The sequence below is a fragment of the Erpetoichthys calabaricus genome, chromosome 3, assembly GCF_900747795.2.
Source record: "Erpetoichthys calabaricus chromosome 3, fErpCal1.3, whole genome shotgun sequence".
Lineage (NCBI taxonomy): Eukaryota > Metazoa > Chordata > Cladistia > Polypteriformes > Polypteridae > Erpetoichthys > Erpetoichthys calabaricus.
In genome coordinates, this window is record NC_041396.2 from 204,833,454 (window position 1) to 204,846,823 (window position 13,370).

The following is a 13,370-nucleotide window of genomic DNA, read 5'->3' on the forward strand; positions in this document are numbered from 1 at the left end:
GCTATCCACACAGGGAGGAACCGGGAAGCGAACCCACAATCTTCCACAGTCTCCTTACTGCAAAGCAGCAGCACTACCACTGCGCCACCTGTGAGTTTGAGTATGAAAGGTGGCATTCAATAACTTGCGGTAAAAGGAAGCAAGCTGGACATAAATGTTTGGGTCACTCTCTGGCAAACCTTTATATTGTGTAAGAAAACAGCCAACAGAATTAACGTGCAACACGGAGAAGATCTTCATAGGCACAAGTTGAACATTAGACTGCTGAAAAATGGCAGCGGTGCCAGTTATGAAGGGGCGGGTCCAGAAGCCCCCAAACCAGAAGTGATGTCATTTGCTCTCGATCTGTTGGTTTCAGGATCTGCAGGAGGAAGAAGAGTTATAAGGCAGCACCAACCTGTGGTCTGGGGTTAAATCACAAGTCAGTGAGCCAGGAAAGTGTCTCCAATGCTTTTATTTAAAAGTTTCATTTATGAACAAAGAAGTAACTGATTGAATGTAATTAATCAAACTGAAACTAATCAGGATGATAATAAACTTTTATGTAACAAAAAAATAAAAAAAATACAACAAATAAAACTCACTAATAAAAATCTAAAAATAAAATGACTACATAAAAATATATGTAAACGAGCTGGCCATTTCAGATGTTGCTCAATGAGCCTGCAGGTCACCATTCTGGAAACTTTTAGTACTAAGTAGGTTTGATATAAAGAAAATAAAAATGATTAAGTGCTGGCACACATAAGAATGGAGGAGACAATCAACACCATTCAGGCTCTGTTCTGATTTCCTGATCACAAACTTGTGCCAACATCTAATCCAGATCATTTTTAGAAGTTGATGGATCTCCCCTTTAACTATACAGCTTAAAGGTTTCTTACAAATGCTACAATCTTTTGTTTCAGGAAGGGCTTTTTGATTCGTTCTTCATGGCTCCTTAAATTTCCACAGAATTACTTGGTTTCAATGATTAACTAATGGCATTGTGCTCAATGAGCTCATTGACAATTTTGGGAATTTTAAAGACTTGGATTAGTTCTCCGGGTCTCGGTTAAAGAAGATGAAAACTGTTAGCCTTCTGGACCCGAGCTTCTCACAATGCTGTAGATTCCATCTCACTCTTATATTTAAGACGAATGCTTGTGAATGTGTCTTCTTTTCACTCTTACTGGTGCACCAGGGCCAAACTGGAGCTGTAGCCTATTTTTGGTTTCTCTGTGTATGCCATCTAACCTATAGTTTCATCTTTAGAGCATTACAGTTCAGCACATCAACAGAGTTCAGTAACTCTAACATTAAAATAAGGCAGGAAAACAAGACACTAAAAGACATCAATCCCATTTTGCAACCCACTTTTTCAGTACAAAGCAGTAGAGTGGATGGAACATCAGAGTCCATCACTGAGCTTTTTCACTCATGATAGATAAGCTCCAAATCATGAATTATTGTAGGGATTTCAACAGAAAGAATATTCAGCAAAGGATGGAAAATACAAAGCGTGAGCTCCTTTAAGTCAGGGACCAGCCCCTTGGATCTGTAAGGCAGCACCAGGCATCATCACGCCAGCACAGCCCCCTGCACAGGGACACACAGCTACGTGCCCTTAGCAAACAGTTTATTTGTCTGAATTCAATGCATTTTTCTCCAATTTCATTGTTACTCGGTGGTACTGAATTTCATCTTTGTTAGCATTATTATGGAATATTGGCAAATGGAATTGCCTCTGAAACAGTACGTTCAAATCATCTTGTTGAACATTTACTTGGGTTTTTTTTTTCATACACTTTGAACCGAAAAAGAAAATTTACAAAATGTTATTGTGCGATATAAACTAAATTGCCAAACCCTCATTTTTAAATTAGATTTTTAGCATGCTGGACAAACCACTGTAATTTTTAATTTTAGTTACAATGGCATTTCTTGATTTTCATTCCTTGTACAACAGTTGAAGTGTAAAGCAAATACCCAAAATGAAAAACAGTAGAATATCAAAATGACAATTTGAGTTGTATGGTTGCAGGTTCAGCCCCAAGCAGCTGCCTAACCCTAACTGAACCACCTCACCCGCCATTGCTTGACATCAAGAGATCAAGTCAAGAAATGACTTTTTCAATACAACTGTGAGCTAAGTAATCTGGTACAAAATGAAGGAAATGTGGCATGCTGCTGCACTTGCTGTATTTAAAAAATGGAACTATTGCTTTAGAAGTACTGAGGTATATGCAGGGCGTTTGTTTGATAATTGTGCAGTGCAGTATATATTGTTGTTGTTGTGCTTTACATAAAGACTGAGGCTACCATATTTAGGATGCGGTTTGCTTTAATCAGAATATCTTTATCTTAGAGTACATTGGGATTTCATTCTGAACTTTGAAAGTCATCAGCACTGTGAATGTAGAAGTCGAGTTTCAGGGCCGTCTTAACACATGGGCACGCGGGGCAGTTGCCCGGGGGCCCCATGCTACACTATGAATGTTGTGACTTGCTGAGCGGTTGTGTAGGTAGGGGCCCCAGTGCACTGCTTTGCCCGGGGTCCTATAATGCTGTTAAGAAGGCCTTGTCGAGTTTGCATGAGTTTCTGCCTGTGCAGTGTGTCTGGTTTACTCAAAAAAAGTTTGATCAGCTTCTCCACCTTAAAAAGTGTAGATGTTGTGATCTGAATTCTCAAAACACTGCAAAACGAGTGTGAGGCTTCTTAAAAGGAATATAAGGGCAGGGCATAAACTCCCAGCCTACCCACTGAGGCTCACCCCAAAATCCAGCTATTCTCACAACTGCTAACTGCAGGCTTTGGGCCTAGCAGACTCCAAAAATGGGAAGCTGACAAAATGAAATTAAAAATCTGCCAAAATATAACAAAATCCCCTCTAGAAGAAGGATAACTAAAAAACATTCAATTTGAATGAAAAGTGTAAACAAGAAAGGGTTTGTTAGACAAAATTTTCAAGCGAGCAAAAACAGGCAAAAAGAAAAAAGAAAAGTTGCCTACAAGGCAATCCTAAGCAAATGAATGCCAATCCACAAATCCAGAAAACAGAATCCAAAAACCAAAGCAAATAACTAACAAAGACAAAGAAATGGCATTACTCACAAACAATAGTACATACTACAATATTCTTCTGAACCTTAGCTTCCTCAAACCTGGCCTTAAATAGCCAAAGTGAGGGCTCAGAAGGAGTGATGTCAGGGTGGCCCCGCCTCTTAGGGCGCCACCCATAACACGCAAGGAATGGTGGCACATTTAAAGAGAGGGTGCATAATTAATGGAAATAACATTACAATATGACCAATAATAATTCATAATTCACAAAACCGCCAATAAAACACAAGAATCTACATAAATACCCAGCAGTGGGCGCTGTGCTTTGCTTTAACATAAATTTTTCATGATGGGAGTTGTACTAAATTACAACAGTTCTATCTTTAGACTCCATTTTTACGGAGGCACAAACTGCTCACGGCCGTGTCAGGAGCCAAATAAGGAGTGACAGCCATAAAATATGAGGGATGTGATCGTTACATTGTGGCATGCAATATTAACAGGTACTGTGCACAAATTTCTTGGGGCATTAAGAGATGACGAGCACAAAATCAGCATTTACTGTACAGAAAAAGTTTTGAATGAATTTAAAAACAAAAAGAGAATGCGGGCTGGTGGAAATGAACTGTAAGTCACTCCTGTGTGAATGTTGAATGACAGTAGTGGTGTGCAGATTACTCAATCTCTTTTTATATATAGTATATGGCTTCGTATTTAATAATTGCTTTAGGTGTATGTTATCGGGGAATACATCAACAGAGGAGACCATCTCTTCCCAATTTGCTTTCAGCTTCAATACTGCAGTAATGTGGTACAGCCTTCTCTATCCATTAGAGATGCAAAACAAAAAGACTGAACATGAGTTTCACTGTCAGTTCAGTTTTTCATGAATCATTTTGCTAATCACTATTAGCATCTGAAATTGGAAATAATCAAATTCGCACTTAGCGGATCTGTACAAAACTTTTTCAAAACCTGGCACGATCTAATCAATAACATTTAGAATAAGCATTTAAAAAAGAGGAAGCGGATTCTCTCCCCTCTTTTTATTCTGTTTATTTTTATTCATTTATTAATTTATCTATTCTCATGGGTGGGGGTTGATTTGTTTCAAACCTAGTTTTGTTAAAGTTGACTTCCTTGTATGGAATTTTTATTCGGTTTTAATAAAATCAATAAAATGTTTTAAAAAATTTTAAAAAAGCAAAAAAACCCTTAGCTAGCCAGAAATACTAGTCTGAACTAAAGTCACAGGACTTATGGTTGAGCCCACAAGGGCTTAATTCACTTAGCTGACCCCTATATGGCCATATGTAAGTGTTCTCCTAAATAAAGTAGCTACTGTTGAACATAACCAAATCAGAGTGTGAAAAAACAAAGACGTAAACTATAACCACTATTGTTGAAAGATGGCATAGATAGAAAATTCATGGACAAAAAACATTTTGTTTGTAGAGTTTCAATATATCTATTGTCAAAACCAACCAAAACACATTGTCAAAAGATTTAAAACTCCTGACAGTCAGTGAACTAGTTACACCACAATGTTTCTGCAAAAAAAAAATCCACAAACTTGGACACCAGGGGCCTCATGTATAAACGGTGCATATGCACAAAAATGTTGCGTAAGCCCGTTTCCATGCTCACATCGTGATGTATAAAAACTAAACTTGGCGTAAAGCCATGCACATTTTCATGCCATCTACAGTAAATGCTTGGCGTATGCAAGTTCTCTGCTCGTTTTTTGCAAACTGGCAGCACCCAGCGTTAAAGCAGTGCTTTTATTCCAGTGTGGTTTCCCTTTCTTTTTTAGATCCACATCCCTGATGTGGCTTTATCAAATACACTGAAATTAACTGCATATTGTTTATTAGTTTTAGGCATCTGATTGTAATTAACCAGTAACAATATAATGGTCCACAGAATGGTCAAACTACAGTAATCCCTCCTCCATCGCGGGGGTTGCGTTCCAGAGCCACCCGCGAAATAAGAAAATCCGCGAAGTAGAAACCATATGTTTATATGGTTATTTTTATATTGTCATGCTTGGGTCACAGATTTGCGCAGAAACACAGGAGGTTGTAGAGAGACAGGAACGTTATTCAAACACTGCAAACAAACATTTGTCTCTTTTTCAAAAGTTTAAACTGTGCTCCATGACAAGACAGAGATGACAGTTCTGTCTCACAATTAAAAGAATGCAAATATATCTTCCTCTTCAAAGGAGTCAGGAGCAGAGACTGTCATAAAGGCAGAGGAAAATCAATAGGGCTGTTTGGCTTTTAAGTATGCGAAGCACCGCGGCACAAAGCTGTTGAAGGCGGCAGCTCACACCCCCTCCGTCAGGAGCAGGGAGAGAGAGAGAGAGAGAGAGAGAGAGAGAGAGAGATAGAGAGAGACAGAGAAAAACAAACATGCAAAAATCAATACGTGCCCTTCGAGCTTTTAAGTATGCGAAGCACCATGCAGCATGTCGTTTCAGGAAGCAGCTGCACAAAAGATAGCAATGTGAAGATAATCTTTCAGCATTTTTAGACGAGCATCCGTATCGTCTAGGTGTGCGAACAGCCCCCCTGCTCAATCCCCCTACGTCAGGATCAGAGAAAGTCAGCGCAAGAGAAAGAGAAAAGTAAGCTGGGTAGCTTCTCAGCCATCTGCCAATAGCGTCCCTTGTATGAAATAAACTGGGCAAACCAACTGAGGAAGCATGTACCAGAAATTAAAAGACCCATTGTCCGCAGAAACCCGCGAAGCAGCGAAAAATCCCCGATATATATTTAAATATGCTTACATATAAAATCCGCGATGGAGTGAAGCCGCGAAAGGCGAAGCGCGATATAGCGAGGGATTACTGTATTCCAAATACCATAGCTGCTTTAGCATTATTACTCTCATGTATTTATATCACTGTATCTGAGTGTGGAATCACAGCTCTACAGCAGCTGATCGGAAAGAGAATTATTGGTATACAGCATCAAGCACACGCTGCCTCAGCCATTCGCTATTTGAACTGCTCTCATACGGCAAACGCTTCAGAGCCTTCCCTGTACTGACCTCTCAGTTCAGAAACAGTTTCATCCCAAGAACTATAAACGCACTCAATCAGTTCATCAAGTGCTCCTTGTAGAACTGTTTGTACTTATTAGTACAATTACCTCACTGTAAACTTGTGATATAGTTATAATATTGTACAACCTGAGCCACTTTATAAAACGTGTATTTACATATGATGATGATATCATTTTTAAGATGAAATGCAGCAAAATACAGTATGTTTATTACATTATACAGATAAAATGTTAACATCATTTAAATAATCTATATTGTTAATAATTAAAAGTGAGGACACGGTGTTGCAGCGCTAGCTAGTTCAGAGACTGTTCCTGCCTCACGCTCTATTCTCGCTGGGGCTGGCGCGACACTGGAAGGATAGACGGATAGAATAATTAAACACGTACCAAAAAGATATTTCAATGTTCCTTAAAAGTTTTGAAGAATCAGCGTTCTAAGCTTACAGATGGCTTAACATCTATTACAGAGCTGATTGTGTGGCGATTGGGTACTTGGAAAAAGAAAAGGAAGGACAGGAATTGGGGGTTAGTACGTTTGAAAGAGACAGTACTGTTGCAATAAATTATTTCATCGAAGGTCACGCAGCAAGCAGCTTGTGGGAGGCAGGAACAATCTTTGGACAGGGCGCCATCTCGTCACTATCACTGTGCCACCATGTTCCCATGTTCAATACATGCTTTAATTGATATGATATTACAGTAATCCCTCCTCCATCGCGGGGGTTGCGTTCCAGAGCCACCCGCGAAATAGGAAAATCCGCGAAATAGAAACCATATGTTTATATGGTTATTTTTATATTGTCATGCTTGGGTCACAGATTTGCGCAGAAACACAGGAGGTTGTAGAGAGACAGGAACGTTATTCAAACACTGCAAACAAACATTTGTCTCTTTTTCAAAAGTTTAAACTGTGCTCCATGACAAGACAGAGATGACAGTTCTGTCTCACAATTAAAAGAATGCAAACATATCTTCCTTTTCAAAGGAGTGCAAAGCAAGCAGTCAAAAAAAAAATCAATAGGGCTTTTTGGCTTTTAAGTATGCAAAGCACCGCCGGTACAAAGCTGTTGAAGGCGGCAGCTCACACCCCCTCTGTCAGGAGCAGGAAGAGAGAGAGATAGCGAGAGACAGATAAAAAAAATCAATACGTGCCCTTTGAGCTTTTAAGTATGCGAAGCTCCGTGCAGCATTTCTTTCAGGAAGCAGCTGCACACAGCCCCCCTGCTCACACCCCCCTACGTCAGCGCAAGAGAGAGAGAGAGAGAGGGAGAGAGAAAGTAAGCTGGATAGCTTCTCAGCCATCTGCCAATAGCGTCCCTTGTATGAAATCAACTGGGCAAACCAACTGAGGAAGCATGTACCAGAAATTAAAAGACCCATTGTCCGCAGAAACCCACGAAGCAGCGAAAAATCCGCGATATATATTTAAATATGCTTACATATAAAACCCGCGATGGAGTGAAGCCGCGAAAGGCGAAGCGCGATATAGCGAGGGATCACTGTAATACTGAAATGATATCAAGTATACATCTCAGTATTTAAATTATTCAGAGAGTTGTAATATCACAAATGTAATGGATTCTGTGTCCTGTTGGAGGAAGAGAAAGCCCGTTTAAGAAGCACATAGTGACTCACACACATAGAGAACAGACAAACACATACAAAACAAAGCATTTAACGTGCTACTTTAGTTATGATGGTATTTGAGAAACTAGTAAATTAAACGATTTAAAGATGAAGTTTATGATGTTCTGCTTTAAGGACAAAATAAACTATGTGATTAAAGTGGAAATTTCGAGATTAAAGTTGACATTTCAAGCTTTTTTCTCACCGTGTCCCTATTTTTTTTTTCTTTTCTCTGTTTTCTTAATAAGCTTTCATATGACACTCAGACGGTGGGCTACAACTCGCCTTTTCACGACGACTTTGATATGTGACAACTTCTTTTCTATTTCAGGCACTGTGCGACTTCGTGAACTTGAACTTCGAGTTTCTCCGACACTATATGTCACTTGATCAACTTCCTTTTGTTGATTATATCACTGTTTAAACCAACAAATAGTACGTTTTCCTTGCCTCCACTTGGTATTCACTGAAATTCTTCTATTTTCCCCCGTGCTCTTGCCATTGCCTTTTCACAGAACGCTGCGCTTAAGGGCTATTTATATTGATTTGCATATTCAAAGAGGTGTAATTCTGGGAGGAGTTGGGGAGTGGCAGCAGGCGCATGCACATGTGTTACTTCACGCTGACCAGGATTTATGGAGCGGAAGAATGTGTAAGTTGGCGAACGCACAGATTTATGCATCTGGATTTTTTTGTGCGTACGCTCATTTCCGCTTTTGTCCATATGCCATGTATTAGTGTGAATTCTACACACGCTGTTATGCATGTGGCCCCATGAAATTTGTGATGACAGACTTTATACAATTGCGTTAATGACATCACGGGCACAAATTCTTGTCAGCATGAGATAACACCAAGGTTGTTGCTAACAATTAGAAACACTTCTATAAGACATGGAATAAATTGCTAGAAAAATATTAGCTGATAAAGTGGATAATAATGGAAAGTCTTGGGTAATGGAAACAAAACATTTTCAGCCTAACAAAGCATAAAAAATAAATGCATAAAACAATTAAGGAATTATTGAAATATGAAGTCCTATCCTGCCAGTCCTGCCCCACATATCTTTTTTATTCTTCATCCATCTAGTAATCGCTTAGGCGTATTAAGACCAGTACTGCTGTACTTCATTGTTTGCTAGGTGTGAATGTCTTCAATCTGTTTGTTGATTTTTGTATTTTTGACAGCAATTTGAGGAATACGACAACATGTTTTTATTAAAGTATTTGGTTGTGGGCTGATGAACATTGATCTTCACTGTAGTTTTCAAGATGTGTGTTTGTATTCTATGCATCTAATACTGATATTGCAATAAATTATAGTGGTTATGTTCAAGCTAGAATGGAAGTGAAGTATAATAAAAACAGAATTTTATTTACAGCATGTCTGGGGTGATGATACAAAGAGGGTTTAAATATTTTTCACCAAACCCTAAAGACTAGCCAGAATCAAAAAAGTCCAAATGAAATGAAACTCAACACAAAAAGGAATTCCATAGACATTTTTGTAATTTTTTTAATTGTTTAAAATTGTATTCCCTCACCATTTTCAAAGAGTGCAACCTTCGTTTAGAATGGCAATGTCAAGATGTCACACATTGAGAAGCGTCTGAGGTACGGGACCTGAAAAAAATACAGTATAAATACTCTGATTACCATGGAGAATGGAGAAACATGAAATATATCAAAGAATAAAATAAAACTTTGTCACACACGTGCGATTGGGAGACAGCTAAAGGGCCTGAATGATAGTATCTCCACTCTAGACCAGGGGACGGTGAGGTGCACTGACGTTCTTTCTCAATCCCTTGCAAGACCATCCACAGGAAATCCCAAATGGTTCCAATGCCACTGACGACGTCCCTTCTGGTCCCAGCATAAAAAGCCCCTTATCTTTGGCAACCAAAGTCAGTTCTGTTTTGGACTCGGACTTGTGAACACCTCACAGTTACTTAACCCTTTTGCAGCCAGGGCACATTATATGGGTGGCTACCCCAAATCTTTTGGATGACTTTGTGTCATTTTTGTAACCAATTAAAAGGTGCTATGGGTCAGAGTGATCTCCAGCATTTTATAATAATAATAATAATAATGCAGATATATGTTTCTTTAGGAAAAACAACAGAATGTTTTGCAAACTTAGAAAGTTTATACCTTTTCTTCCTTTTTTTCCTGTTTTCTCTTTCTATTTTATTAGAACTGCTGAACCCATGCAGCCAAAAATGGCAGCAAATTTGCCAAATTTGCCATATGGTGATATACAAATTTGCAAATGCTATCTACTAAAATCAGTTTTATTAATAAGGACAAACATTAAATTAAGTAATTGTTTCAAGCAAATATCTTTAGTTACTGCCATCAGCTAAATGGCTTAAACAGTTTGGTTTTCACACACACATTAATTGTATTGCTGTGTTCAGGAGAGCGAAACACAATCTCACCCTTACTGAAACTGTTAAATCTTTTCTACACAACTCACAATAATAAAACAAAGAGATATTATGCTAAATAAAGCATGAAGTTAGTTTTTTAATCTTAAATAAAAAAATAAAATTCAATGTATCCTATGGAACAGCACAATGTCTTAGCAGTGAAGAAGGCTAAAAAAAAACGGATCTGAATGATTTGTAGTGTTTTTCTCAGCTTGTTGAATGAAGAAACTTTTAGAATATTTTATTAAGCAATTAGGTTGAAGTAAGCAAATTGAACCATGCAGAACTGATGTTACAGAATGAATTTTATTTGCCAAGGGGGTTATAAAAATACTTGCCAAATCTGATCTTATTTGTAAAGCTTCTGTGTTTTACTGTGGAGGTCGTGTTCTTCATGTATAATTTGGTACAGCTGAAAAAAATGTAAAACTGGCTTGCACGTGAACTGATAATTCAATGTCAGTTGTTCACTGAAAGTTGTGTTCCATTTTAATATCTGTTTTGTCTAAAATATTGCCAACAATGTTACCAAGTTTGCGTTTTTCTCACCCAGCTGGGTTATTTTTAATCTTTGTCTATGGGAAAAAATGGGCTTTCGCAGGTTGCATTTTTTTGAGTTACTTTTTCAAAAACAACGACGTTTCTTCACCCCCCTTCACCCCATTTTTACCATATTTTTCATCCCTCTGTCACTCCTTACACTGCTACTTTCACTCGTATTTGCTCTTTTCCGTTGTAAAATCCCCGGGGGGCCCAACCAAACCTCGTTGTGTGATGGTATATACTTGTAGTAGACTAAGAAACCCAGCTAAGATTCTCACCGCCTGTGACGGTGATTTTTTTTTTTTTTTTTGATGGGGATCTTAGGAACACACCCAGCCTTGGCCTGACTCACACACACTCCCAGAGACAGAAAAAGTAACCGATAATAAAACAGAAATTGAAGACTGTATTAAACAACAATAAATGGAATATAACTACACAAATTAAAACGATCCCACCCCAATTCCCTTTATGGTGATATACAATAAACACATATTCAACAATAACAAATAACAAAAACCACACACGATGAAGTCCATGAAAATGGCAACTGATGAAATGCAATGATGGTGATAGATAGGCCAGGGATCAGCTTGCTGAATGTGAAAGTAAAGATCAGACCTACTGGTACTTCCTGATGAGATGATGATGTGTGAATGGGATCAGGAGTGCTCCTTTCTTCACAGGTCGACAACAAATCCCCAGACAGTCTTCATGCAGCAGAAGACACCAGACAGTCCATACACCCAAACAGGAGACGATCCAGGAGAAAACAAGAATCCACAGGTAGGAAACGGGAAGGCAAACAGACAGGTAACTCCAACACGAAACAACAAGAAAAACCTCTTTTCTCTCTGTGTAACTGGCCTCCTTTTAAATCTTCCACCGGCCCTCCTTGTCACCAGCAGCCCCTCCACAGATGACCAATCAGACCCATTGCAGGGACTGCTGGGAGTTGAAGTTTTCATTCCCCAGTAGTGCCGCTACATACTCATTCTATTACTCTGAAATAACTCTGAGGGGACCCCTCTCACTCTGACACCACCCCCCACTTTCATTTAGTCTAACTCAGGTATTGGGCTATTTTTTTGGGTACATTTGCTATTTTTTTAGATTTCCTTGGGCCATATTTTTAAGGACCTGGCAACCTTGGTCACGGCCACTTTGTTAAGTTTATCCCTAACTGACTTGGCAAAAGTACCTCAGAATAAAAATGTGAAATATTTGTGTCAACCACTACCAGACCTGTGTCATATTCCAGGACAAGTGAATATCCAAATCTCATAACTGGATATGAGTGGGAAACCACTGAGCAACGTGCCCCCCTTCATGCCAAGTACAAACCCACATTCCCAGCACTGTGATGTGGCTGTCCAGCTAAATCAATAATATCACTAAGGAGGTTCATTTACATAAACCAGTTCTCAGTGACCACGAGTATAAGGTTCAAAAACAGATGGTCACATGATTCAGAACCGCAGAACCTGTCAAGTATTTAACTAAATGAATTAGATAAATGGATGAATGAAAGATTTTACCTTACAAAATTATAACAACACTGGCTGCACAGGGTGGCGACAGTTTTGAATGGATATGGAATCAGGGAATCTTTCAAAGTTTAAATAACAAGTGAAAAGTCATAACAAGGGAGACAGGGAATTTGTAAACTAATAAACGAACAAGTAACCAGAGGCAATTGTTTTTCTTAAATCATAGTCACTGAATGAGCTAAAGTTAATAACTAGAAAATTCAAAAAACAGGAAAAGAACAAATGGGATGAGTGTGGGGTGAATCTTCAGTCTTTGACAAATTATGGCACCGCAGATTCTGCATAAATGTGGTTGCACTGATGTCATCATATAACAATTTCCGAGACACACATTCTAACAATAACATTGTGTCATGTTAATGGGAACATAAAATCATGTCACACATAAGAGAAACAAAAATGGCATTGTGCGAAAAGTCCATTAATTTAACATTGTTAAAAATATGCTGAAACACAAATATGACAAGTAGATTCATTGGCCTCCAGAATCCCAAATGAATGTGAAAAGAAAATTAGAAGATAAAGATTTTCCAGTGGCATTGTTCACCAAATATTTTGTTGGAAGTTCACCATGTAGCTGTCTTAGATGAACATTTTTTCACAGTGCCCCATGATGTTTTGCAATGTGACATTACAGACCTGTAGCAGCCATGCGCAGTACTTTTTTTCCATGTATACTGTAAGATCACTGGCCAATCTGTTTTGGGCTTGCATGATGTCACGGGATCAATAATCAGCCTTCCACCCTACAAGCATTAAAAAAAACAAAAAAACTCAGTATTTTCGTTTGAGGAGTACATTAGCTGACCATGAGAATAAAATTCCACAGAATAAATAACATTCAGCGTGTTCACATGCACACACATAATTGGGCTAAGGTGTACAACCCGGTTATGGCAGAAACTTGTTTTTTTAAAAATCCGTGTTTACATGTGCAAATAATCTTTGTGAATTCCGTGAATTCAAAAATAAGTGTGATGCCTGTGATCATTTTCTTGTACTTTCTAAATATGTTTACTCAAATTGATATTTTATTTTTAGGTTTATGTTGCTGGAATGCAGGCAGCATTCTCTTTTTGCCTTGTTGACTTGAATAATAATAACAG